The sequence below is a fragment of the Aplysia californica genome, unplaced genomic scaffold, assembly GCF_000002075.1.
Source record: "Aplysia californica isolate F4 #8 unplaced genomic scaffold, AplCal3.0 scaffold00079, whole genome shotgun sequence".
NCBI lineage: Eukaryota > Metazoa > Mollusca > Gastropoda > Aplysiida > Aplysiidae > Aplysia > Aplysia californica.
In genome coordinates this window covers 1,330,887-1,335,067 of record NW_004797349.1, presented here as the reverse complement: position 1 = coordinate 1,335,067, position 4,181 = coordinate 1,330,887, and the positions used below count along the sequence as shown (strand labels likewise).

The 4,181-nt window shown below is 40.4% G+C and overlaps 1 protein-coding gene across 2 annotated transcripts in view; it reads right to left on the bottom strand.

Annotated features, from left to right (window-relative positions):
- The window catches only part of LOC101852461, a 12,779-nt gene extending 8,916 nt beyond the window's left edge, over positions 1-3,863 (bottom strand). For both annotated transcript variants that reach the window (XM_013080247.2, XM_005094299.3), the window contains exon 1: positions 3,625-3,863. The gene's annotated coding sequence lies outside the window, so the exon portion shown is untranslated. The remainder of the gene's footprint in view (positions 1-3,624) is intronic.
- Between the last annotated feature and the right edge of the window lie 318 nt (positions 3,864-4,181).

The window sequence follows — 4,181 nt, the reverse complement described above, 5'->3', positions numbered from 1 at the left end:
CTGCGAGTGTGTGCATGTTTGTGTGTGTGTGCGTGTGCACGTGGTGAAACACCATTAAACCAATGTGCCAAGATCTGGACAATAACGGAAAACCAAATTGACCATTTTTGCATCTTCCGAAAGTTTAGACGCTCACTGGAGGATGTCTGAGTCTTACGAGGAGCAGACATCACATCAGACCACCATTTGATCCTTGGAAAGATGAAACTGAAACTGAGAAGGTATGCACAAGTCACAACTAAAAGTCGACAAAAGTATGAAGTGAGCCTTCTGAAAGACCCAGTAAAGAAGAATGAGTTCAAGTTGGAACTAAAGCACAGATTTCAAACCTTTCAAGATCTGGATGAATGTGAAGTCAACAAACACTGGGACAAGATAAAAGAGGCAGTAAATGCAACTAGCCAGAGCACTTTAGGACCCAAAGACAACACCAGGAATGAATGGATTTCACAGGACTCTCTAGACAAAGTCAAAAGAAGAAGAGAGCTGAAGGCCCAAGTCAACAACAACCGAACCCGAACTGAGAAACTCGCTGCACAACAAGAGTACACCGAAGTAAACCGGGAGGTAAAGAATTCCATCAAGAAGGACAAAGACACCTATCTGAATGGCCTGGCAGAGAAAGCAACAACAGACGGGCACTTACGGATTGTAACCAAACAACAAAAAATCTTTCAGGTAGGTTCAGTTAGCCCACTCTACCAGTGAAAGACAAAGAGGGAAAGACTATCTTCAACCCAGAGGGGCAAATTATCCGATGGAGAGAACACCTTGATCAACTCTTGAACAGACCACCTCCAGAAATTCTTCCAGCCAGAAAAGACCTCCCAATAGTTACGGAACCACTTTCAAGAGAGGAAATCGCTGCAGTTATAAAAACACTGAAGTCCCACAAGGCAGCTAGTCCCGACCATATACCACCAGAAGCCCTTAAGGCAGATAAAGATATATTAGTGGAAATTCTCTATGCTCTATTTGAAAAAGTTTGGCAAAATGAGGAATTACCATCAGACTGGAAGGAAGGCCACCTATTCAAGCTGCCAAAGAAGGGAGACCTCAGCAATTGTAACAACTACAGAGGCATTTCGCTCCTGTCCATACCTGGGAAAGTCTTTAACAGGTACTCCTGGAGAGAATCAAGCTGGCAACAGACGAGAAGCTCAGAGGAAACCAGGATTCTGCAAAAAACTATCATGTGTGGACCAAACCGCTACTATGTGCATCATGGTTGAGCAATCGCTTGAATGGAATTCACCAATCGTGGTCTTCATTGATTATGAATAGGCGTTTGACAGCGTGGACAGGGAAACTCTGAGGAAACTCATGCGGCATTTTGGAATAACTGACAAAATCGTAAAGCTTGTGAAGGCCACCTACGATGGAACAAACTGCCAAGTCTTCCACGAAGGACAACTCTCAGAACCATTCCTGGCACAGACAGGAGCGCGAAAAGGTTGCTTGCTCTCACCTTTTCTCTTTATACTGGCAATTGACTGGGCCATGAAAGAAGCCACTAGAGGCAAGCGTAATGGAATATAGCAGATCCCTTGGCAACAGCTGGATGACTTGGACTTCGCCAGTGACCTTGCACTGCTCTCTCACACACATGTTCAGATGCAAGAAAATATCAAGGAACTCATCAGAGATTTCTAAGATATTAAGAGGCAATATAGAATAAGAAATGAAGAGCTGTGGGAAAGGACAGGACAAAAGGATATAGAAATAGGACTAATAGAAAGTGGCGATGGGTGGGACACACCTTAAGAAAACCCAGCGGAAACATCACAAGACAGTCACTGCAGTGGAATCCACAAGGAGCACGATGCAGGGGTAGTCCACGGGAAACATCTGGAGGAGATGCGTGGAAAGGGACATAGAGGGAAGCTCACTTGGAACGAGCTTGGAAGGATGGCCCAGGACATAGATAAATGGAAGGAGCTTGTATGTAGCCTATACATATACCCGGCCAGGGGTGAAAGGCATTGATGATGATGACTGTCATGATATTTTAATGTTTACAGTACTTATGACCTCATTGTTTTACTTCCTGTATTCCGGTGACATAATTACGCTCTCGCTTTTAATCTGGCTATTGTCTTTATTGTTCCTGTTTGCACTTCGAGTGTGCCGGCCATAACATGAGCCATTAAACCTCTGTGCCTAATCCGCTGTGTTCTGTTGTCGATCATTCACTGTACTTGTGTGTATACAAACACGATATGGTGTCAGAAGTGGGATGAAAAGTAGTGTCAATAGCCACCGAGTGACGCGGTGACAATTGATGCCAGCGTCAATTGCCATTGAGTGAATTAGAGCTCTTTTGCGTTGGTGAGTAGTTCTAGCCTATGTGTGCTATGTACTCGGTGTTCTGCCTTCGTGAACTTCCGCTCAGCCTACGCACGCCTCTCTGTCCCTCTGTCTGAGTGTGTGTGTGTGTGTGTGTGTGTGTGTGTGTGTGTGTGTGTGTGTGTGGGCGGGTCTCTCTCTTTCCTTAACCCCCGTCCCCTGGATTTATATTCCCCGATATAAAAAGAATTTCTGCTTGAATTTGTGTGCGTTTGTGGCCTACTTCTAGAATCACCTGTGTTGCTCTGTGTTGGTTCTACACGAAGCGTAGGCTAAGCTGCTAAGCCTAGGCCTACGTCTCATTCAAAACCCACCAAGTTGGTAGTTCTAGATGTTTGTCCAATGAAATTAGTAGTGAATAAATTGACTAATTTATATATGAGGAGCTCGAAAGGATAGCCAGGAAACTAGACTTTCATATTATACTGTACAAAATCTTCCAAATGAGCTTGAATTTATGCAAAATGATCTGATAAAAATAAGTTTATAGATATAGAGTTTTGAATACCTTTGTGCAAGTACGTACACAGGCATTCTATATTTCCTTTCGAACCCCTGAATGTGAGTAACTACTCGTTATGACTTATCAACTTAAGAGAGGAGGGTAGAACATATTCATCATGTGTTCCTAACACATTATGATAGAAACTAAAGATAGAGAGTTGTTCTCAGACTTGACACCGCTTCACTCAGTGGCAATACTAGAGTCACACCACTTCACTCGGTAGCAACTGACGCTACCATTTACCTTTTTGAAAGGTACAAACAGGAACTAGAACAGGAAAAAAGCTCTAACAGAGCTACTTAATTAGGTTATTAGGCCTACTGCTTTGGTTTGTTATCTTTATATTATAATGTAGTTTATAATGACGCAAAGTTGAAGCGGATTGCTTATCAACACACACAATAAATGTTACAACAAAACAGGGAATAGTCTACGATGGCTTGAAGAGATAAACAATCTAGATTCTAGATCTAGATCTACAAGCGAACTGTTGTAATTTTTGTTGACAAAAGAAACAAATTGTATCGAAGTACTTCATTACGGTAAGTCTTACTTACTTTACAAATTTTTTTTTTAACGAAAAAAAAGATGTAGATGTAGATCTAGAATCTAGATCTAGATCTAGATCTAGATTTAGATATTAGATTTCTAGATCTAGAATCTAGATTTAGATTGTAGATCTAAAAAAAAATCTAGATTCTACATATAAATCTAGACTAGATCTAGATCTCTAGATCTAATCTAGACTAGAAACTAACACTAACGTTACTTACCATGACTTTTTGTCATGAAGCACTTCGTCGTGACGTGTAGAATGTAGCCTAGTCTCTTCTAATTTAGCTCTGTCTGTCTACACGCCCAGAAAGCACACACTATCTAGACTTTCAATTGAAAATATCACTATCTGAACATATAAGTCCAATTAATAATACCCAGAGAGAAACAAAATACAAAAATACAAAATTTGTTGACAAACTTTTGGACACCAGTAATGTTTACATCTATTGCTATGTAGTAACAACATGGCGTGTGTTTGGCACAAAATGCCAGTTTGGTCTATATAAAAAATTATTAATTAACAAAAAGTATTAAAATATCAGCTTTGTCTACTTTCACAAGTATTACAGTTTCAATAAAAATGTAAGTCTTGAATATTAGAATGGAAAATAGATTAAAAAACCCATCAGTAATGAACTAACCGTTCTGATGTCATTTTTCTAGCCAAAACAAAGCGCACATTGTGGTTTCATTGTCCAGGTCCAATGTATCGTTTAAACACAATGTCGCAATTTTCATTAAATGGAAGAATGTAATAGCAATACATTCGGGT